Below are 25,756 nucleotides of genomic sequence, written 5' to 3' on the forward strand. Positions count from 1 at the left end.
CCGTCCGCATGACAATAACGACCCCACATTACTTGGTACCTTGATTTCTCCCCCTTTCCCAGTCCTGTTACTGCCCGCCCATCATCTCCCTTGTGCAGGGAGCTGGCAGCTGTCGTCAGCCTTTTTTTTTTTTTTTTTTTTCCTATACAAGAACAGGTGGTTGGAGACAAGTTTTACAAGCATGTTGTCAAATTGGATATTCGCCACTTTTGCAGCGCCAAAGAGCAAAAGTAGTTTCAAGAAGGAAGATAGTGCTTCTCTGGAAAACACCTAGAAAAGAAAAATTAAAGTTTAAAATAACACAAAGATTGATAACTGGAGCAAATCACAAATCCTTGTTGAGAGTCGTACTTAATAGTTGTGTCCATATCAACAACAGACATTCCGAATACGAAAACCATAAAGTTCTCCCAGCTGACGGACTCGACTTACCCTTTGGTTTATTTCGTACCCAGGATCGAATAAATGTGGAGAGGATGGTGAGTATGAGGGCTGCAGCCGCGACCCCAGCCTAGAAAGGAGTCCTCCGACGGAATAGAATGTACCTGAAAATTTAACGGCCATGTTTAGTTCTTACTCGGTCGAGACTAGTAGCCTAGCTAGGGGTCACGTGTCCAGAGGAATGGATTAATTTTTTCATTCACCTAAAAGTAAAACAGACAAAAAGTAATTTTGCGCCCTCAAAGAGTTACTGTATGTCTAAAAGTGGTTCCCTTCCTTCCCCCATCGCTACACCACTGGATGAGTTTGTTTTTAGTTGTATCAAATCGGTCTTAATCCGACCATTCCCATTCGGTCTTAAGCAGGATTCATCACCATGGTATCAAGCAGGAAATCGGATGTGCATATATCGAAGCGATTTCTCTGATATCTGCACTGCATACCAGGTGGTAATAGGCATTCATCGTACAGATTTCCTGAACTGCAATCCTTGACACAAAACGAATGTTGACGTCACTGCCTGGCCGTTTAATGTGGTCCATTTAGTCTTCCACTTTGATTTTACGACTAGTTAGTATTGATCTTTATCTTAACAAGATTACTATTGATCTGAAGCCTTCACTGTCAACATCCAACGTTGAACTTTGACCTGCCTCACCGAAGAGGACAAGTCAAGACCTTTATAAACGAGCGACAAGTGGTATACTATAAGGTCATAGAGGATTGGGGAACATTGGCAAAACTACCATACTGTCAGGTCCTTCGTTGCGGGGAGGCCCGACGGTTGGTTTGGTGTGGTTGTTAAAAATCATGTGGTGGCCGATTGGCAACCTGGCGGGCGGAGCCCAGAATTTATAGTTCCGCTTTTGACTTTTAAGAAATAATGTGTTTATACTTCGGGATGGGCCGTATACGTTTAGAGGAATTTAAAAGATAGAGGGTACAAGAATATCAAGATATCAAATGGATTCAAAGAGATGGTTTATGTAACTCTATATTTGTACTTGAACATTTCGTCTGCTGTCGTGCCTTGTGTGACAGTGCAGCAGAGCTTGAAAAATACTGGTCTACTATTCTTGTCATAATTATAACAACAACAACAAAAAAAAAAACACTTGAAGGCACCAACGCGGGAACACAGACTATTTATGTTATCGTCACTTGTGACAGGTGCCATCGTCCTGTTTATTTTGGGACAAAATATCAAAGGACAACTCTGAAGTGGGTTGTTTGTTACCTTGTCGTGATAAGATCTGTTGCAACGCCAAACTTTTTAGTGGAGGGTAGAAGAGAATGTTTTAATTCTTGCCTAGGGAAGCGTACTGTTTAAAAGAACCGGAGAGTAGCGTAAGGTTCATGTAACGTGACATTCAAATTTGGCAACATCTCCGCTACTGTATTGATTGATCCTTCTTGACAAAATACACTTACGATCTGCAACTGCCACCGATAAACTGATGGAGAAACAACCAGACATGCAGATACATACTAAATGAATCACTTGGTCGCCCAAATCAAAATGGATAGTGTGCCATCTGCACTATTTGACATTCTTTATCTGGAAAAAAAGAAGAAAAACGCCGCGTTCTGGTAATGGTTCCAATAAAACTTTGCCACTGCCGTGACACTGTGTATGTTATGATTAAAGGTCTGCATTCTTCCCCAGAGGAAGATTTATCCATCCGAGTAATAAAGATTTATGCGCATCAGTGGTTAGATTCTGCATTACCATATAAATGTACAGAAAAAGGTCAATGACTCCTGAAAATTACGTCCAAACGTTGTGGAATCTCCCTTCTTTGTGCGCAGTCAACTATTAAATAGTTAGAGGACTTTCAACCCCACACATGTATAAATCTTTCATGTAAACAGCGGGCAGGAATTTTTTTATATATATATAATTTTTAAGCAAATGACATTTGCGAAAGTAAGACATCAAATTGCGACAGCCAAGAATGACAGAATAAAACGATTCTCTTGTTCCCTTGACAAGTGAAAAGCGTCAAAGATATTTGGAAGAAAACATTAAAACCTGTTTCTGGCGATATGTCTCAATCGATAGACAGCCAATGACCTCACTTCGCAGGCAAAATCATTGCAGTCAACGAGTGATCCGAGCGGGCTTCATAACTGCCACTAATGTAGGCCATTGAACTATTGACATCTTTTATTTCAGTTTCGCTTCGTCATAACGAGGGAGTGAGAAAACTGCTAATAGTTGCTGATGATATCTTAGTCGAAGACTAATTACCCAGCAGTGTGTCACCTAAGACGTGATATCTGTTACGAGACCAATCACCATCGAATGATTTTTTCCCCTTGGTGGGACATTTGCACAAACCATCAAATAATACTGTTTTCCCCCCCTTGTAGATCTGTTATCAACGAATGAAACATAATCATGTAATCTACAGATATGATGCGGAACATTTGTAACCAGTTCTGTTTACAAATCACGCAGAGATTTCCTTAGGGGCACCTCCGCATGTTCATAGTTCTCTTGCGGGTCTTAAAAAAGAAAAGCCGAATCATAAGGTAACCACAATCCATTACGAGAGCTCAGGTTTGGTAACTCACACCCGAAATCCACGGATCGGTTGAAATGGGGGCCTTTCGGGTTGAGGTTTATTTTTAGGAAATGAATATTTGGGCTTTTTAAAAAGTTTGCCGAGCCATCCCAAATTTGGTTAAAATTGGACCATAGAAATCCGACAATTATTACATATTTCTTTGTCGTTCATCCGCATGTAATAACTTGACTCCCAATGGATGGATTTTCAAGACATTTTACATTTCGTTTTGTTATAACGATTTATCGAGCCGTCTCAAATTTAATTAAAATAGGACCAATAGAAATCCGGCAATTATTATTTTCCCCCATACATATAACATAAGCTATCCATATACGGTATATTGTAGCAGGATATTATGTTTGTTGCAGTGGGCTGACTGGAAGAATAAATTGGCAATATGGTAGATTTGCAGAAGAGAAATGTTTTCGGTTCGCGCAAATAAGTCGTTGCTTTATGCTCTTACTATTTGCTAACGCGTCTAAAACGCAACGCACTGCGTTAATTAACTAATATTTGTATATTTTATGAGTATAGACCAGTGATTTCGAAACTGTCCATCGCGGCGTAAAAGCAACTATACAATGGAAAGTTAATTGGAATGTCTTCTAATGGAGGATTTTTAACTTTCCAGATATTGACTGCAACTTGTGGGTTGGACGTTCACAGTAGCAGAGCTATTCTGGATGAACTGGAGAACTGTTTTCTCACTAGTGTGTTAGAGAGTCAAAAAGAGAAAGCGATACTCCTAAATCTGATTATCAGCAGTGGCTTCTTCATGCATTAAGAAACTTTGGTATCTAGAGTCTAGATAAAGGAACCACTAAGTCGCAATGCTCAATCTATCGATGAATCTATCGATACTTAAAGATATGATTACTGTCGAGGGTAAAGGGAAGGATTTTACTTTCGTAAAGATGACCACAATAGTCTTAAAGTTTTTAAATTCATTCAGTGGGACTAACTGATGATGTTAACAATTAACGGGCCCGGCTCTTCTTGGATTAAAGTTATTAGTAGAATGCCTCAGGATTCAGTGCTAGGCCCCTGACTGTTTTTAATATTTATTAAATATTGATCAAGCCTTATCAAGCTTAATGTTTGTAGATGATACCAAAGTTGGAGAGGTGGTTAATGATAGGAATCAAGGCATACTACTGCAACAAGATCTAGAAAAATTAGGCAGCTGAATTAATAAATGGCAATTGGGGTTTAACATAATAAATTCAGGTACTGCATATGGAAAGCAGTAAACCTAGAATAACATCCCAATCGGTTGGCACCACAGTCAAGCTGATGAAGAACGAAAAGGACCTACGAAAATTGTATAGTCCGACACGCAATGAGGACAGGCTGCTGAGAGAGTTCATGGGGTCTGGTAATAATATACAGGAATTTCAGTATCAGGGACAACGAGGTGATTATCCTGTTGTACAAGGTAATGGTTAGACCGCATCTTGTACTAAATCCAGGTGTGGAAACTTCATTTTATAAAGGATTTGGATATACTTGAACGGGTACAGCGAAGAGCACGATTAGCCAGGGATACAAAAGTATACTGCGCCTCCGTAGCCAGGTGGGAAGGAGCAGCAGTGCGTAGCACACGCTTCTTGATTAGACCGGGGTTCGCGCCCGTCACCACCAAATACGGAGGATGTGGAAAGGTCAAGGGAATGACCACCGCATATTCCAGGAGCAATATGGCCTTAGTTGCTAATGCTCCTAAAAAACCAAAACAACAACAAAAGTATACTCTTAATTAGTTCTACAAGATGCAGAGATTGGAAACTAGGCACCTGCGAGAAGGCCTGATCTAAATGCTGATGGTATCTGTGCACTTTCTCGGCCAACACACAAATTTAAATTGAAAAGAAAGATCGCAGGATAGATGTGCGAAAATTTGCTTTCATTGAGATAAAGGAACAGTTGGAATAAATTTTTTCATCGTGTTGTGGAAGTGGGCACTTTGAATACATTTAAGAAAGGATAAAAGGCTCAGTACAACCAACCCTTTATCAATTTCAATATTATTAATATTGAAAAAGGGTTGGTTGTATTGAGGATTTCTGGTGCATAAATTACTTTTTTCATATTTTCATATAGTTCCTACGGGCTCTATCTTGGGTTATGTCTCTGTTGGGTAAGCTGAACAACCCAGAATAGCTCAGGAATAGGGTCGGACAACAACGCTCCGTTACATGAGATCAGCTGCCAACGTCTCGAACAGTCATTCAAAAATTTCTTTCAGTCTCCAGAGACATTTGCATTCACACTTCTCCAAACAAATAACAAACTTCACTTCTCCAAAGAAGAAGCAAACCAAATTTATTATCACGGATGGCTGTTAAAGTGGTGGGGGAGGGGAGGAAGAATGGATTTTAAATATTTGGAACGAAAAATAATCTAGAAAATTCATTGAAAAACAAAAGCAGAGGAGATAAAGATAAACATCCGGTAAAAATTAACTAATTTAATAACAAATTTAAATTGTTATACGCTAAATTGGAAATAAGCTAAATGCAACCGGTCTGGGTTGGTACTTCGGCTAACACAACTGCTGACAAAAAAATAGGGTATGGAACGTATTTAGACAGGCGTGAAGTGCAGCAAACACTGAAAAACGGAAGTTTAGAAAATATACTGATCACGCCATTAGTACCAATCGCAGAACTACAAGTTGCGAAATTAATACAAGAATAAAAAAAAAAGTAAGTCAAATGGGTCGAAAATGTAATTAGTCACAAGGAAGAAACCTGTGAAAAAAAAAATAATATGTGCAATTGGTAACGCTCGTCAGTGTAGTTATTTCGCAAATTTATAACACACTAAAAACTGGATTTCACAATCTCAGAGCAGAGGCAGATGGACAGAAGTCTACTAGAGGAAATGTAGCTACAGGATATCAACAAACAAAAGGAAGTCAGTTCACATAAATAAGAAGACGGAATGACACTGTCCAAACAAAATACAATGCTCTAGAAAGAATTCTGAAAAAAAGTAACTATAGTGAATTCCTAAAAACTTTAGAGAAAGAGATAACCGTGAAGACAAGAAAGTAAAGAAAATTTAAAAGATTTGGAGAAAACAGAACTGCGATGCTTTCTCGCCAGATGTCAGTACTTGAGCTTTATTTCCACAAACATTTAGATAACCTTGAAATAAATGGACCAAGGATAAACGATCGTGGAAATAAAGCTCAAGTACTGACATCTGGCGAGAGAAAGCATTGGGTGCACCAAGAATAACCAGAACTACAAACGCAGTACGGCAGACCAACCTGGCCCTTGTGGGTAGCCCAATGGTTATAATCGCCATCCACCCACACCAGAGGAAAAGGCCCGAATTCAACTCCCATCAATGATGCGAGGAATTTTTATGGGCTTTTTTCATAACGTGGCTGAGTTAGTCAATCTTAGGTAAGAGTTGCTTGATCTTTTTCTCCCGAAAACTAGAGTTTTTCGTATGGCAAACAGCAAACCACCGAAGAATGCACTACTTACAAACAAAATACACTGACGCCTCATACATCAGTTGCTTTAACGCTCAGAACACACGCACTTGACTTAACCTAAAGACCAGCCGGCGCACAAGTGATGACGGTCTCTATGGGCAATCGAACATAGCATTCAAGGTGTGAGGGTGGCTGAGGGGAATGAGGGAAAGACACTATTCTAGAGATAAAGCATGGCTCTCTGAGGACAGCTCTTCGACCAACAGGCCTAAGCATCCATTCTTTAAGGATGGCTCTCTTCACTCCTTTAGCGTGTCTAGCCCTAAAGGAAGTTTTAAGGTTAGTATTTGTTTCTGAAATCAGTTCTTTGATTACTGTACGTTAAAGGTGGCTTTAATCTGTATTTGTGGAAGATGTGAAGGACAACTTGTATTTCGTCTGATTTCTCAAAATGTTTAGTTAGTAAAGTATGTGTGTAGATGTTCAGAACTAGTATACTTAACTTTTTTCCTTATTTTTCAGATTTTTTTTTAGAATAATACATACTCTTTTGGATGGTTTGGATTTAACTTTTTATTTATTTTGAGTTTATATCAACTTAGTTTTCCTCTAATGGTGTTGTTCCCTTCACCCCATACAAACTTAAGTTACGGTTTATACTCCAACCATGTAGAATTTAATTGAAATCTTTTTCCTTTGACGTCAAGTGGGTATTCATATACTGATGTTTTGTTCAAATAAAGGGCATACTGATACAAATACACGCAAAGGGTGAAATGAGTCAAATTATCTAAAACGAAAACTTCCCTGAAGATGGGTTTGTTTCGGCAGGTTTTGATACTCATGATAGGAAATCCTATCGGATAAATCTGATATCCTATCTGATTATCACAATAATAAAATTGGTCTCGCAGTTGATGTCATAGCACTTAAAACAAAATTTCCTACTACCTATTTGTCAGTAATTGTAATTTGCAACTGTTTTGAGATACTGCCACAAGATATATTAATAAATCTCTTTGAAAACTACAGAGGTACTATTAATGAGAGAAAGAACACCGCAAAGCGTTGACAAACAATGGTCTGTTCTTTCTTGGTATCTACTCACAGTTTTCCATACGAATAAACTTAGGCTACTATAAAATGAAATCAAAATGCCATGCTTCAAAAACATGTTATACGAGCAAAGCAGTTTTGCAAGCAAAACTCGCACAAACAAAGTATTAACATAAATTTACTTACTGAGTAGTTGCATTCAGGAATACTTGAAGCTGAAATCATTACTCCTAATTATAAATCCGGAGAGATAGGGGAGATGGGATGGCTAAGATACTGTCCAGCAAATTACACTCTTCAGCGTTCAAATCGTTTTCATATGAAGAGCGCATATAATATCTCCTAAAACATGCTGACCATACAACGACTACCTTAGAGTGTCCTAGTTGCTTGTTAATAATCTGTGTCTGGACAATCTTGCCTTCGTCCTCAGGAACTGAAACTATGCAGAACACAATCTTGGATGCTTCAACTTCACTGATTGATATGCCTCTCTGGATTGAGGCACAATTTTCTTTGGACCATTAAAAGGTCAAACCAAGAAACAGAGGTGTGTGTGTGTTAAGCGCCAAAGCAACTACAGATATGAGGCGCCAGTATATTTTGCCTTAACTGCGTGTATTCTGCAGTCGGTTGATGAAAAACCGTAGTTTCCGGGAGAGAAAAAAAATGCAGCCTTCGCCTGATATTTACTATCCGGCCACATTGTGAAAAAAGCTCATAAAAATTCCTCCCGTCATTGATGGGATTCGAACAAGCCTTTTCCGTCCGGTTGGGAGGGCGGTGATTATAACATGGTACTACCCGCGAGGGCAAGAAATGGAGTTAGATGGGATTTTGTTTTCTTGACATACAATAAAAATTTTCTGTTTATACTCCGGCACGACAACCAAGTCAGTAGAGTTTACAATAAATCGTCAATACAAATATTTATCGTATTTAGTAGTCACGGGCTTGAACCCTGGTCCACTCAAGTCCACACCACGCGTGCTATGCACTCTCGCTCCTGGGTTACGTCAGGCCTAACCAAAATCAGTAACGAATAAGAGAGATTTCCAAATCGGACAAAAGCTCTACACCCTGGATAAAAAATAATAATAATAAAATACTTCAGAGATCACAGTTCGGAAAAGCCAATTAGCAACTGTTAAAAAAACATAATAATTAAAAAACCGCCCTAAGTTGGAGATGCAAACAGATTTATGGGAAACTGCCCACGTTCATCAGCACAGTTTTTCATAATACTGTCCTGAAATTATTTTTTCAGACAGTATTAATGCCAATAAAATTACTTTCCAGTTTCGCGCTGAGGCGAATTGGGGAAAAAAAATTTGCGCAACAATAAGTTCAGAAACGAGTCAAGATATCTACTGAGTTAGCGTTAAGGAAAGATGTTCTTTAACCTTCAAAGCTCAAAACAGTAAACATCTTTAGTTTGTGCAACACAAGTCTTTCGACCAGAGATTTTTCTGGAATACGGCCAAGCACAGAAGAGGTTTATATCTAAGCTCGGCTTTAGATGAAACAACAGGAACACAATTACCGACCCAAGGGGGAAAAAAAACAAAAAAACATTTATTCGCAATAAAACTTTTTTTCTTATCTCACAAATTTTCAAGCAAGATTTCCATGAAAATCTTTTCACAAATATTGTTAATATCACTTTCTATGATCATAAATCTGCTGTCTAAATTGAGGAACGATTTCTCTGTAGAGCTAGATGAAATTTATACGATTTGCAAAAATAAATAAAAATACAATATTGCCCATCCAGGCTCTTATTTTTCTCTTATTCCATCTTTCCTCACATACCTTAACCAATTCTGACCATATTAAGGAAGCACATGTCGCATTCATAGATACAGCCAAATCAAACGAAATGATGGGAACTATGGACCTATCATGTTTCTCAACTCTGCAGATAAAATCTTTAACACAATTGTCCGAAAGTCTTTGACTACTTCACTCTTCTCATAACGCACTGCCAACATGACCTCTAGACGCAAATCAGTGACAATGAGCTTCACTGTGGGATTATGTAACGAGCACAGCGAGCGACGGAAGGCAGGCTGATATTATCTACACTGAATTGGCTCATGTCTGCAACAGCATTCAACAACATTCCTCATCTTCTCATTAGAAAAAAATTAAAGCAATACGGAATTCTTAACGTGCTACACTCATAGTTCATTAGTTCCATCACCTAAAAGAGTACAGCGATGTAAAAACCACTGCTACTACACACGGTAATGAAAAAAAAAAAAAAAAAAAAAAAGGAAAGAAAAGAAAATTCCTGTTTATTTTCCAGAACGGCCGCATAGCATCAGAATAGTTAAACGTATATAACAGGATTAATGCTACTAATATTTGCCGATGGTGAAAATTTTTATTTATTTTTTTCATCTATTTCATCCGGCCTTTTTTTTTTTTTTTTTTTTTTTTATTAAGAGCCAAAACAGAGAAAATGTTGAAAGTCGTGGGCCACAATAACTGTTCCTTACCACTAATGACATTTTTCGAAATGTTTTTGAGTACTTCTATTTTATTAAATGTTATAAACGCTGCCATTTTAGTAAGTATATACGCATTGTTTAAAGGAAATTATAAAGAGATCAAAAAGGTACTGAGTGCAATAATAATTTTAGAATTTATTCTTTTTGCTAATGAACACATTAATCAAGGTAATAAAGCATGTACTCACCAGCTGATGTAAGCTCCGAAAACATCCCACGATGAACTCACGAAGAACATCCCACGAACTCCTGCCACATCCCATTCTCAGTTCTTCGTGGGATGTTTTCGGAGCTCACATCAGCTGTTGAGTACATGCTTTATTTTCGAGATTAATGTTAAGTAAAAATCTGTATTCAAATTAATAGGGCTTATTTATAATTTTTAACATCGATTACAATTCACCGCTATCCTTGAACTTAACCAAACTATCTACTATCTGTCAATCTAACCGAGGCGGAGAGTTTGGCTAAGTTCAAAGCTTTTTTTTTTTTTTTTTTTGCAAGTGTATAAAATCCATTTCAACGTATCATTTAGACATTTTAATATTAACACTAACGGCTTCCAGATATTTCAGTTTATTCCATTCTGTTGTTTCTGAAATTGAGGAAAGCGGCATCACAGGCATTTTAAGTCTGTTTAATTTAACTAGAAGTGATAATCTAACTTAAAATATTACAAATTTATTATTTATCTTTTAGCAAATGCCTAAAGTAATTATATTTATGAAGTTTCCCTTCATCGATACACATAATTAACTGCATTCTTTAGCAGAATTACCTAAAGACATATTTAGGATCTAATAAGGTTCTTGAAGCATAGCAGAGCTAAATTTTGGTATTAATGAAGAGATAGTAGCGTGAGTATATATATTTCATTAGCAAACACAAAAGATTCTAAAATTAATACTAATTACATGGGGAACTTGAAGTATTTCCTTTTCAATCATTAGTTATATATCGTATAAACCATTCAGAATCTTAAGAAAACAAAACTGCAATGAGAAGAATATCAACCCTTTGTAGCCATACTGCTGTTACACAGAGCGAGCTCTAATGGCCAAAAACAGGTTCCCTTCTAGAAGTTAGAATCGAAATTTCCTTGTACCAAGACTAAATTCTGTCTATTCTGTCTGAATACAGGTGTTCGGACAGAAGAAATTTATTAATAACAGACAGCAGTAAGAAAATAATCATTTGGTCTGGAGCAGCTGACTCCCTTGTAAACGAAAACCATAGTGGCAGCTGCATGATTGCATCACTCTTCGAAACCCCAATATGTGAAGGACCTTGCAGGTATGCGCGTCTCTGTAATCTCCCAGTGTGATATACCTTATTAGTGAATAATAAATAAATATCAATTTGATATTATTTGCTGTATTAATATGTAATAATAAAGTAATAATGATTTTTTGGTGTTTTTATTTTTTGATGAAGGCCGAGTTCAAACTTTTGGGTTATGAGTGCTATACTTTTCCTGTACAGGAACGCTGTCCAGGATCCTTTATAAATATGATTTTCCGATAATTTCTCGCCCTCACCCCCTTTCATCATAGACATACTACAGGTACGCTGCTTATTGTGATCACGGATAATGTTATCACTTTTAAGAAGTCCCGATCAGACATATACTAATACGTTGAAAAAATTTCGCTTATTGTAATCAAGGTTTGGGTTTTGCTATTGCGATTTACCCATGTGTAGTGGAAGTGATTAAGTAACATCTCCATTTATTTGCGTGTCTATTTACTGATGTTGCTTTGTGCAGTTCATATTACTGTCGGTGTCGTTACGCCCTGAAAGAAAGTACGTACTGTATCCCTACTCCTATCAATCTGACTGTTTTACAGTAGAGCATTAACCCTTTTTTCCCTTCCTCTTTTTTTTTTTTAATATTTTCTTTATTTGTTTTTAATGGTTTGTAGCCGAGTGGTCAGGAGCGGGAGTGCAGTAGCAAATGCTCTTTATGTAGACCGGGGGTTCAAGCCCTTGACTGCTAAATACATCTGTCAACCCGCACTGGACCAGTGTGGCAGATTCTGGTCCATTTCCCTCAACATGAATCGTTGAAAAGGTTTTCATCCTACAGTGGGTTTTTCATATTTGTAATATATTTTTTCGCAGTTATTGTATATCCAAAAAGGTAATATAGACAAAGAAATAAACATATATTACCAGAACAGCGAATATATTCCAGAAAGGCTACATAAAGTTAGAAGAGTTTACAAAATGACTATGAGATACACTATTTCGTGGTGCAATACCACACGAATTAGAATATGCGGTAAAACTCTGATCCTAACCACTCAGGTAGATAATTTATTTTAGCGAAGTTAATTAGGTCGAAGAAGAAGGATTTTAAGAGGGAAGGTAACCTGTAACATTAAAAAGTTTTAAGCATTTTATTAACATTTCAGTTTTCGTTCGATGCAGCGTGCTTGTATGCAAATGTAGGTACAGAAAATCAATATACAGCAGGGCGTCTTAGTGGCAGGACTGATGTTGGTTTATGGAAATAAACCAACGCTCAGATATATGGAAATAAAAAATATACATACTGTATTTTAATTCTCATAGCTTTAATTTTAATGAACTAAAGAAGCATAATGTACATACATATACGTGGCCAAGTGGTCAAAGTTAAAGTACTAGCGTTGAACGTGGTTTGGTTCGAATCATGTGACTGCTAAATACGATTAATGATTATATCGTTGTCCAAACAATTATAAACTGCTCTGACCTATGCGGTCGCGCCGGAGTATAAACAAAACTTCTTTTCTTTTTTTATGTAAAAACATCTATAGTGTCACTAACAATGGAATGTAACGCAAGTTTAGCGATGACGTCACACTACCCACGTGACTAGTGAGAAATGTGATGTGAAACACTGAAATTAAAACGATAGCGTACGGTGCCGGCTTACTGAAAAGCTGGTCGAGATTCGATTCCAGTACTACCCTTATGGGAATTTCCCAGGGGCACTCAGCATTGAGTTTGACGATCTCAAACCGTGGTCGTGAGGTTTTTCACCGGGATTGACTCTGTTTTTTTCCTTCACAACAGACAAACTGCCCTTCGCGATGAGGGGTACACGAAAATTTAATATGGACGCGAGTAGACTAAACTCCACAGCGTTTTCACTGCGGACTTTACTCTTAAGGGAAGAGGGTTAGCGGGGCAGCCGCGCCACCCGCAAATAAGGTGGGTTGCGGGCAGTCTATTTAACAGACATGTTCCGCTCCTTAATATATATAAATAAAAATTAAAGAGGCATTTAAAACCAAGGAATACCTTGTTCATTTGACTAACAAAATTGTTGAATTTCAAAATAAAAGGAAGGTCAATGTAGTAGACGTTATTGAGCTTTACATATCGTCTAAATTAAATCCTCACTAGACGCAAGTCTCCTTTGCAGAGGAAAAGTATTTTTATCATCGGACTTTTTACTAATCGCATTTTGAGACAAAGTTGGAAACAATGGTTTCCAAAACTTAAGCTACAATCACGGAATGGGGCATATCGTAGGAACACATCGAAATATTCGACTGCAACTTCACAAAGTACTTTAAAGAAAACTATACTTTTAGATTGATAACCAGAAAAATTACAGTTTTATTACTGACAAATAATTTTAAAATGACAATGAAGAAAATAAATCATATTAATATTTGTCATCAGAAAAGTTGTGGATGGAACGCCAATTCTCATTAACAGAGGATAAGGGGCCTTGCTGAATTGCAGTACAATACCGAATGATACTGTGTGCTGCTGATGAGACTATCATGAAACTCAACTGGAATGACGTCCACTAACCCACAAGAGTGCGGACAGTACTGTACTTGCAAGCTCCTGGAGAGAAAGTGAAGGGCAGCAATACGTTTTCCAATAGTATCCCAATGCTCTATATTGGAATGATGCCAAACAGATAATGGTGTTCAGCTCCAGATTGTACCCGTGGTCCACCACGGGTACAATACGGTTGAGCATTATCTACTAAGACGAAACTGTTCGTTACTGCACCTGCGTAAGGTAATTGGGGTCCAGAATAGCATCAATATACCTCGGTACAGTCATGTGTCCAGTGAAATCGCATGCATGTCAAGCCATCCACCTAAAGAAATGCCTGCTGAAACTTCTCCTCTATAAGTACTCTTTTGATGATATTATCAGGAATAACGTGTGTCCTTGGTTCTCTTCAAAGGAGTGTAAGTGCCAAATCACTCTGTAGAACAAATATGGACTCATCGGTAAACAATACACACTGTTTTTACTTTTGGATACATGTGCTGTTAAGACAAGCTACAATTGACGTCGGTAGAGGGGAACGCATAGAAACAGAGAGACATTCCGGTGGCGGCTATGAGATCCGAACGCATTAAGATGGCGTTATCAACTTGTGCCTTAATGATAAAAGTCAAAGGTACCTTTATTCAAGATTGTTGCCCTACTACACCTACCTTTGTCAGATCTTCTAGTACTAGTCCCTGATTCTTCGAACTTTTTCTAATGTTTGTGGATAACAGTACGTTCAATACTGAGCCCTGTAACTTCTACCTTAGATGTACTTTGCTGAAGCCTTCAATGGTTTTCGAATGCAGACATTCAGGCAAGTGGTTCCTATCAGACATTCTTAACACACTGCTAATCCCAAAGTCACTGGCTGGACTTATTTCTCATTTGATAAATGAGGAACAAGTCCATAAAAAAAGAGAAGTGGAAAGATACGTTACTGACTGTCACCATGGAGGCAAGCCACGCGTTAATCTGCAATATACGAAATCAGGGCCATTTTTGGGATATAATAATCCCTCCATTGCCTGTTTAGAATATACAAGTATGTGAAAAACTGTTATTCTATAAAGTAAGTGTTGAATACTTGGTATGTAAATTTAAATTTGAAGGTTTAAATAATTCTATGACAAATTAGATGAAACAGCTTTGTTAAAATTGTTAAGGTTAAGACCTTAACAATCTGTATTTTAATAAGTCCCTTCTATTATACCTCTATCTGCATTTGCTATTAGCTTTCATTTCCTTAAATGTTACAAATAAGCCGCTCTCTTTTCGTATATAAACATTCCTACGTATTCCGAAAAGATAAAGGGAGAGAGAGAAAAAAATTCTCTATCGACACCGTTATCTGATTGGACTCCAGCTGACGTCATTAGGGTATAGAAAGTTGTTCCGCAAGAGCTGCAAATCGTATTAGGTTTCATCACCTGCTTCCCATAAGTCTAGGTTAAATAGATTTCCCGCAGGGTGGCGCAGGGTGGTGCAAGAGTCAGCCAAGTGAATCGCTATAGCGTGCAACAGTGCAGTGAGGAATATCAAAAGTCGTTTCAGGTGAGAATGTACGGCAAAATATTGCATCCGTTAGCTTGTTTGTATATTAACCTCTTCCTGTTGCTTTGGCCAATGAACACGAGATCAGTGAGCTTACTTAGCAATATCAGAGGGAATAAGAGAGAGAGAGAGAAGGAGACAGACAGAGATACGTGAAGAAGAAAGGGTTAATTGCAGCAATACATAAAACAGCGAAAAATATAAACTAATTTAAATATTTAAAAATTCCTACTACGATATTATAACATTGTCACTGCGAAACCAATCATTTTTATTAAAAAAACGAAGGTCAAAAAGTAAATAAAGCAACCCTTCTGATATAACACTCCATTTAGGTTTAACTAGCTGTTTCCTTCCACCTGTCTTCGATGGTAAACAGAGAACACCTGGCAGTGCTATAATCTCTAGATTGTGTAAGACACAGAGATCCGGGGTGATGAAAATAAGTATGAGGAAGCGAGGAACTGGTAACCTCGAGAGGTGTGCGTAGTACTAACACCCTAACTTACAAAGGTTGGGCAGGTGACAAATATCTAACTGCACATTGTGTAAACTATCTCCAGGTGGAAAGATAAAATTTTAAAAAAATAAAGAGAGAGAGGAAAAAAAGCTTAAGTTTGTTTATATTTCTTGAGCGTTAAAAAACAAAATCTTAATACATTAATTCATGTAACGTTTGGTAATCGAAGATAAGAATACATAAAGCTAATCAAAAATCTAGTATGTATGGTAGAAGCGCTGATATCGTCTGTTTGGCGAGCAGACGCATACATTGTTACTTTCATCGAATGTTGTGCTCGCGCTAAACAATCAGCACGAGCGCACGCATTGTTGCTTCCATAAAACGAAAAATGAAATGGACGACTATAGCATGAAACGCGTGGCGTATGCGAATTGTCACGTGAGAAATGGACAATGTGAAATATAAGAGCTATTAGACAATGGTTGTCTTTTGGTGCCCAAAATATGAGAGCTGTTAGACAAGAGTTGTCTTTTGGTGCCCGAAATATGAGAGCTGTTAGAGAAGGGTTGTCCTTTGGTGCCCGAAATATGAGGGCTGTTAGACAAGGGTTGTCCTTTGGTGCCCGAAATATGAGGGCTGTTAGACAAGGGTTGTCTTTTGGGGCCCGAAATATGAGAGCTGTTAGACAAGGGTTGTCTTTTGGGGCCCGAAATATGAGAGCTGTTAGACAAGGGTTGTCTTTTGGGGCCCGAAATATGAGAGCTGTTAGACAAGGGTTGTCTTTTGGGGCCCGAAATATGAGAACTATTAGATAAGGGTTGTCTTTTGGGGCCCGAAATATGAGAGCTGTTAGACAAGGGTTGTCTTTTGGGGCCCGAAATATGAGAGCTGTTAGACAAGGGTTGTCTTTTGGTGCCCGAAATATGAGAGCTGTTAGACAAGGGTTGTCTTTTGGGGCCCGAAATATGAGAGCTGTTAGACAAGGGTTGTCTTTTGGTGCCCGAAATATGAGAGCTGTTAGACAAGGGTTGTCTTTTGGTGCCCGAAATATGAGAACTATTAGATAAGGGTTGTGTTTTGGTGTGCGTAGGCTCTAGGTGCTCTTCGTTCAGAGATCTCGTTACATTATATCAAACATATTAAAATGTCATGGAGTTAAATCTATTTTGCTGTTGTTGTTTTTAAAGAAATTCCAAAGCGTTTCTAGAAATTTGGTTTTGAAGTTACACTTATTCCAGTACTAACTTACTCACAATACAAACTTTGATGATGTAATTAATATTTTTTAATAGAAAAGGCCAAAGAAAGAATTTATCTTAGAAATTTTAGAGTTTAAAAATTAGAAAGAATTCAAAATTGAATTATAGTATATTTTTTCCGGGTTCCTGTTTTTTCGTAGGCCCTAGGCACAGTGCGTAAGTACAGTATAATGCTCGATCCTCTATTAAACTCCTTCTACTGAGAGAATAAATAAAAGTAAAAATTACAGCCCACTAAGAACTCCGTAACAACTGATGCAAACATCTCCCTCTAACTTATTTAAAAATTTAACCTCCGAAATCTTTCGGAAAAAAGAAGGGCTTCTAAAGCTGACATTTTAAAAAGAATACCGCAGTGGTTTCGATAATTTCTTCAGTCTGTTAATATACACAAACACCGTCTAAAAAAGCATCGTACACATAGACGAAAGGTGAGTCAGTTTTTGTGTGCTTCAATAAAAGCTGCTCATATCACCGGATATACGAAAAGGAAATGACAAGAGCACTGACATCGTAAACAGGTTTGCTTGTTTTTCACTAGATGATTCTTTAATGTCCAAAAAGCACATGCATGCGTACATACCAAACCCTATTCAAAATAAATTAAAGAGGCGGGACGCTTGTATTTATAAACGGGAAGTGAAAATGGCCAGTTAATAGAGTGTGAATTTTATTTAGTATGCAAGAAGGCTCGAAAGCAAGTTAAAAATAATAACCGGACATACAATAATGCCAATTAAAAGAATTAACGAATAAGGATAATAAAAAGAGGAACAAGTGTTGTATTAGTAATGAAGAGAACACGACGCTCTCCGACTTACAGTGGGGGCGAACGGTTTACCCTAAGGGTATTATGAAGAAATAAAGCAGAAGTTCGCTATTTGGATCACTAAAGTGGCTGTAGAACGCTATTCGAGGATGACGCTAAATAAGAGGGGGGGCGCACGACAGGATACGAGAGACCATCTCTCTCCTTTGCTCGTCAGCGGTAACAGACCTCCCACGTAGGTAACAAAATGATTAATTACGCAACCTTTCTCCTTGATAAAAAGCGTGAGAACCGTACGCTAAATGAAGAAACAGTAAATGAACCTTAAGTGGAATTCCCTGCGGTGAAATAATGATGTTTAAAGCAACGCTCTGCTGGAGAAACAAAAACTAAATGTGCTAAACATGCTCCAGACAACGTACATTCTCCGGGCATTAGTGAACGTAGCGAAATAAAATGCTAAAGGCTTAATCTCAATAAATTTCCTTTGGCCTTGCTTCTCGTTTTCAATTAGACTTTTTAAGATTAATTAATTAATTACGGGATTATTTTCTCCTCTCTTTCTTCCTTTAATACTGCGCTCATTTGCATCCTTGATTGTTTCGCGTGCCGTCGCTAAGCAACGCTGCTGAAATTACAACAATGTTTTAAGTACAATGAGGATTTATCTGTTGGAAAATTTCTATTTCGTTTGGTTGCTTGTTGAAGGGCCGGTGTGGGCTGCTTTACAAGGTGTTTTTTTTTCCCGTAAAGAACAATTATTCTGGAGAGTTTTAACTGTCACAATAAAATGGATGGTGTTCTTTGACACGAGAAATAATAGGGAACTCTATAAATAATCTGATTAACTGCGCAAAAAAAAACCGAAAAAAAAACCACACAATTTTAATCTTAAAGTGTACTAGTCCCATCAAAGTGTCATTACTAGCGCATAGCGTCATGCATTGGATATCGAATATTAGTTCTGCAATGATCTAGTTTTCTTATGCAAGTAGAGCGATTCAATCTTCATTGCAAGGATGAAGATCCGGTTCGATTGTGTCAGAATATGCTCACCCGATTTTGTTTGTTTGTTTGTTTTCATACGGAAAACATTGATCAAATTCGTATTCTTAACGGGATTTACTCAATTTTTTAATGCAACAGCGTTTAACACGTGGCACAAAATGGACACTCGTAGAGAAAACAAAAATTCCACATATAACCAGTATATAATAAGGCAAACGCCCCTAGGCTTATCGATCATAGCTGACCATGCAGTCACCTATTTCTTGACAACTGGCCTTCTTAAAAACAGCCTTGAAAAACAATTTTTTGGAAGTCCCCACCTGTTAGCTTACATTCAATTTATTGCTTATTCTGGAAGGGTGTATCCTACACGCACGTGCATATAGTCACGTCCAGTCGAGGACGAATAAAACACGAATGCGAGAGAGAAGAAATAAAAATCTGAAAGAAGAAACAGTAAGAGAGAGAGAGAAACTACACTAAGGTAATTAATTTGCTTATTTAAATATACAGAGGTAGATATTAAAAGATAAAAACGTTATAGTGTAGTAAATTACCATACAATAATGAAGTGAGCGTGAAGGAAGGAAGACACAAGGTCGTGTTTCTACTGATCAAGGATATCCGGTGACTCAATTAGATGGCAGTACTGTAGGTATCTCGTTAGTGTCACTGAAAAGAGCTCCGATATAATGAAGGTTTGAATGTCGTTGTTAACGAACTTATCCGAGTTGAGATGTGGTTTTAATGTGGTATCATTTCCGATCATCTAATAATCGCGCAAAAGAAAAAAATACAAGACAAGAGTAAATAAACAGAATTTTAAGAAGTGCCCATTCGACAATAAAAGAAAAGAAAACGGGAAAGGATATTATTAGATTTACAAACCTTTAAATCTTGAATTTGTCACTAGATGACGTGGCGATCGGTCATCCGCCCGTTACTCCCGAATTTCCACAGGTGTCCTCAAAAAACGAGCAGACGAAGAAAATACTTCCTACACCGACCGAAGTCTTTTTCCTTCTTTTAACAGCTTCGGCACATTCCACGTCTTGAAGCACGCAGCTGGAGGCTGCACCGCTAGTGATGACCGTTTTAACGGATTCCTTCCATACGTCGTCCGATCATTTGCTTTAGTACCTTGACCTTGCACAGTGCCGTACATACACACACGCACACTGCACTGCAAAATTCCCCACCACTTTTCGAACGCTCGTCAAAAACACGAGCGTTTACTTCGCTCCTTCAGACTGTCTCTTTATAAGGAAGGAGCCCATTTCGCTAGCACTGAGCCCAAGCCAGCCAACAACACACTGGACGGCCTTCCATTTCGCCTGTACGGCTCTACATGAGTCGGTCCGTTCGTTGAGAGAGTAAGGCTGAAATCGGACTGACCCATTTCTCCCGGGAGAGGGGGTGTCGGCAGATGATGAGATTGTGCGTGTGTGAGGAGGGAAGGAAGCAATGGGGGAGGGAGGGAATCAAGGGGAACTGGCTGTATGGATTGAGCGTGCCGGTAATCGACTTGTAGAAGACGACGAAATAGCGGGAAGCCATTGTCTTGATCGGCTTTCGCATCAACTTCCGTCCGTAATACAGTGTCAGGGCCATGCCCGCAAACTGCACGTGGCCAAGGACAGCACACGGCTTGAAATGTTAAGCAGAAAGGGTATCGTTTAAGGTGAGACAGCGGGAAGGGAACTTAATGTCCGCAATTGACATTGTGTTTAGTACATTGTATACCGGCAAATCTCTGTTTATACCGAAGAAAGCAGCGTCTAGTCCTTCGATAAGTAACCGCTTAACGGAGCAACTGTCCTGTCGATTTATTAAATTTAAGGCACACAAAACAACAAACACCCACCCCATATTTTCAAACATATCAATTTAATGAATGCTGATTGACGCTGCTTTTTGTTTTGTAGATTTATCAATTTAAATAGTTTGCAGTGTAGGGTAAAAAAGAAAAAAGGAATATAAGTGTATAGATAAATCTATTTTTAGAAATAGTGCGTACTTTCTGTTCAACCTATCGTAAATAGATTTATCTATAAATAAAAACTCACTCGCCAACAATTTTTCTATGCACCACAGAGCCTGAATGTAACCAAACTGTTACAGGCACCAGACAGCTATCTCGAAGATTGGGCCTTAAATTAACAAAATGATATTTTCTGTCTCAATGAACGCAATTTTATATATATATATACTTTTCCTATCAGTACAATACTTCATTATTTAAAGCCCGAGACTATAATTAGCTCTCTCTCTCTCTCTCAGTCCTATTATTTCTATTCTAGGCGGCTCATTTGCCTAATAACTTTCCCAGCTGTTATAATTTTCTGCATGGACGATTATCACATGACTTTTTGACGTCAAGCGTGACGTCATCCAAATGAGTTACATTAAACAGAGAATGGAAACACTGTTGATAATAAAACAGGCCTCCCTTTTTCACTCTAATATTTTTGCAAACTTTTTATGACAATGGCCTGCAGAAAAGCCCAATTAGAAAGGTTTTTTCTGTTGTTTTTTTTTTATTAGTATCAATGCGATGATTAATAATATAATAATAAACGTCGCTCACACCTAAGGAAAGAGTTTCAACATATTTAGAGGCACTGAAACTGCATTTTTTTTTCTTCTCTCTCACTCCATATATATATCCATCATGTTTTTAAGACATGATGTATATAACCAGCAGAAATTTCGAATATTTCATTTTTCGGTTGATAAGCTAGCAAGATCAGGTGATGACATAGGACCTTGTGTCTTCTCTGCCTTCTAAGTTCATTTCCAAAAGAGGTGGCAAAAAAAGAAAGAACAAAAATCTTGACTTCAATGGAGTTATACTCTACCCATTATGGTAAATGCCGCTTTAAGAAAATTTGGATGAAAGAAGAAGTAAATGCACGCACATATACGATGTTTATAAATAGATGGATCGAACACAGAAGATGCCATCCTAAATGACACATCTACAAACAGCAACTAACCCACGCAAATTTATTATTATTATTATTTTTTTTTTTTTACTTTTCAAGAGCTTTGGCAACCTTTATCCCGTGCTTCTTCTCTATACTGATGGTACTGAACTCTGTGCAGGTTGAATGCGGAATAACTATACGTTGCAGCTCAGTATTCAACATGATGTAAACTCTTAAATTAACTAATACAAAAAAGAAAAAAATAATAAAGTTATATAAAAGTAAACTAAAATTAAATTTTCTTATTATACTCCGGGACGACTGGAAAAGTTAGATAAGTTCACAAGTTCACAAGAGAGAGAGAGTACAAGAATATCACCGTGTTTAGCAGTTACGCGAGCTTGAAAAACGGTATACTCAAATGCAAAGATGCAAATGTGTCTCCTGTTTGACAACTTGGCTACGGAGGGGGCGTAGTTTTATATATAAAAATAAAGTTCACAAAATTTAAATTAATTTAAACAGTTTATTTTACTGTTAAGATACATAAAGGTCGTTTTTTTTCACCTTACACTTTGTTTGAATTATTTAAATCAACGCAAAAAATACAAATTCATAGATTATAAACGTATTACAGATGAGTTTGTGTGTATCGCTGTATCCGTCACGTTGTACAAAGCTTTTATGATCGATATCGATTGAGAAAAAGATGAAAACTAAGATTTACCTACCGCAAATGTTAAAGCTAAATTCGATATATATTTTTAAGCATTTTGATCAAAAACGTCAAGTATTTCGAGAATATTTTGTTTGAGTATAAATAAAGAAATTTATTTTACAAAATAGCGATATGCAAAAGAAAAATAAATACTTAAGAAAAATTTTACTATTATGTTCATTGCACAGTGCATGGCCTTAAACAGGCTATGTTACTCTACCATAATGACCTCTTACCAACTTTCCGTGCTTCACTCAAAGATATAGCAGTCCATTCAGAAAAAGCTCAGATCGGTCAACGTATAAATTTTCTGCTCTCTGACTTCCTCGATAAGATGCACAATCTTAAGCTTGACCTTGGAGTATGTAGCCACTTGGCCCATATTGTGTTGATTTAATATAAATTTACGAATCCATATGTAAAGATAATACAAAATAAATTTATATATTTTATTTCCTAATATGCACTACACTCTTTTTGGGGATCGTTATAGTTTGTCAGTTTAGAGTCTCCAATTATCAAAATGCACCCCCAATAAAAAAAATAATAATAATAAAAATAAAAAACCTTTTCCCAAATCACTAGCAAAGTGACCAATGTATTTTCCCGATTCTTTATGCAGTTTGTTTGACAAGAGCTTGCGATCGAAGCCAAGATGTGTCGCTAGCCAAAGAAGAAAATCTTATTTCTCAAAACACCAATGACTTTTATTCAGGCAACCGCGTATCTGTCTTTTTTTTTTTTTTTTCTGTCTTTATTGTAAATGCTGTTTAAAACACGGCATATATTCCGATAAACAGCTCTGGTGTATCAACTGTACTATATATATATATATATATATATATATACTTTGTAGATAAATAGCAACTCGGAAAGAAGAGGTGAAAATCCTCAGAATAACAAGAACGAGAATGGCACCCATGGAGAGATACAGCTCTCTGTGGAGCCATTGTGGTGCAAGCTGTGTATCTCTAGCATGCCGCAAAGTCAACAGGAGGTTCCAGTTTCAAATCTACACCGTATTACTGTTTAACTGCGCGTTCCAGTAAGTTCTAAATCGAATAATTGATACATGCTTTGGGAATACTTCAGTGTTAAAGGCGTAAAATATGATTTCAACTGGTTTCGTATCTTCTTACGCTACAGGGAAAAATGTACGACACTTGTTTATTTATTTTGAACAACAACAAAAAAAAAGTTATTTACTAAGAAATAAACAACGAAAAAAAAAAGCATTTTTCTGTCTCTTGTACGTTTCATAAACCATTTTTAAAAATATATATATATATATTTACTCCTTCGAAAACAGTTGCACTTTTCTATTTCTTGTACGTTTCATAAAATCATATAATTGTTGACAATTAAAAAAAGTTGTATTTTTCTCTCTTTGTACGTTTTATAAAATCATTTAATTGTTGACAATTAAAAAAGTTGCATTTTTCTCTCTTTGTACGTTTCATAAAATCATTTAATTGTTGACAATTAAACAAGTTGCATTTTTCTCTCTTATACATTTCATAAAATCATTTAATTGTTGACAATATGTGCAATTGCTAATGGTACACACTTTTTAAGGAAATGTCTGCTTATATTTCGCAATCTCTCTTTAGCAGTCGCCGGAACCGTTATCAAACTATCGATAGCTTTAGTAACCATTCATTCAACGTTTGAATGAATAAGCAATACTATTTACTCAGTACAATGCAGTTACAATACAATTAAGCAATGCAATATTGTGTGAATATATTTCAAATTCTCTCAACTTAGTGTTTTATATATCGGTGGTCTGTCTTAATTAAAAATGAATCAACTCTTACTTTCCTTCTTTTTCTTTTAAATTTTTGGAGCCTACATACCAATCTATTTATTATAACATATAGCACGCTTCGCGCTGTATATGTTGTTGCCTGGATACCACATCATTAATCATGAACACTAAATGTTGTCTGGATATCTCGTGCTGACTCTTTAAAGAATCAAATCTAAGATATTTCATAATTCATTGCTGAGGAACTTATGTGCTTAAAAATAAGCCTGCAAGTAAATACATTTACAAGTAGTTATGAAATATTTCGTTGAACATATTCTTAATGTTTTAAAAGAGTTATGAAAGTAAATACTTTCTTGCAGCTCGTGTCTTTCGGCTATCGTCATTCAAAGCGATTCATTGTGTGGAGAAACACGGCAACTAGGGTTTCGCAGCTTTCACCCCGGAAAGAAACTAAGCCATACAGTGATGCCGCAATCGTTGGCACCTAAGCGGCGGCGGCCGCTCTCGACAGTCCAAATTAACACCGCATTTCATGTGTATTACGCCCACTGACCTGCCAACAGCTGAAACTAAGGGCGATCTTGCGGCCTCCAGAGGGGGTCAACAATGTCATTTGAACAGCAACACCGCTATCCACCATAGTAAGGTAGACAACAGATGGTTTATTTACCTCTAGGGTAGATGAGGCGATGGGGGACCAAGGAACGCTGAAGCGTGCGTAATTGTAAAGGGTTGCTCAGGTGGGGAACATTCTCAGTAGGAGGGGGGAGAGACGGCAGTGAATCGAAGGTACAGTTGTCTGAAAGAATACAAATGGGTACGTCTAGCGTGTATTTTTGGGATTATAAATGACAGCCATAACTTTCGCAACTAATTATTGCCGTTGCGTGAATCATGGACGTTTAACACAGCGCTTGGTATAATTCCGCTAATTTCAGTTTTAATTATATCTGGGGAATTAGCTCACAGACAAAGAGACGATGTCAAGTTATTCTTTCTTGCAGCCATGCGAAACTAAAGTTTTGAAGATTTGCTTAGTTAATTTAATGTTGTGTCTTGATTTACTTTTAAGCTCATACATACAGTATACCACTTTCATTGTATTTATTTGTCTTCGTACATTGTAAAGTGGGGATTATTCCGTTTTGAGTGAAAACAGAGAAACTTAAAAATAGATAATTTACGTTCCGAGTTTACTAAATTTGTTCTGTGTTTATTCTATTATTACTACTTGTAATAATAACAATTATTATTATGCAACACAATCTTTTAAAATTTAAAATCTTGAATGGTTAGATCCGAAAGCTAAGTACTTTTAATTTGATTACAGTTCAATAGATAAAACTGCAAGAGTCGCCATTTTACTTTTTAATTCAAGGTGAAACTATGATATTCCACAGGCTCATATATTATGGCACAATTAATACAATGGCAACTGTACACAATATTTAATATTTCAGTTTCGTTATT

The 25,756-nt window shown here is 37.2% G+C and overlaps 1 protein-coding gene across 7 annotated transcripts in view; it reads right to left on the reverse strand.

Moving 5' to 3' along the window:
• Positions 1 to 25,756, reverse strand: part of LOC150082917 (TOX high mobility group box family member 4-B-like) — a 359,573-nt gene that overhangs the window by 194,961 nt on the left and 138,856 nt on the right. The window contains exon 1 of one of the 7 annotated variants that reach the window (XM_090377675.1): positions 19,759 to 20,224. The exons of 5 other annotated variants lie outside the window; for them this stretch is intronic. The gene's annotated coding sequence lies outside the window, so the exon portion shown is untranslated. Of the gene's footprint in view, positions 1 to 19,758; positions 20,225 to 25,756 lie in introns of those variants that run through there. One more of the 7 variants, XM_090377672.1, reaches the window with a different exon arrangement.

The sequence above is a fragment of the Mastigoproctus giganteus genome, chromosome 7, assembly GCF_048544385.1.
Source record: "Mastigoproctus giganteus isolate SK-2022 chromosome 7, ASM4854438v1, whole genome shotgun sequence".
Classification (NCBI taxonomy): Eukaryota; Metazoa; Arthropoda; class Arachnida; order Uropygi; family Thelyphonidae; genus Mastigoproctus; species Mastigoproctus giganteus.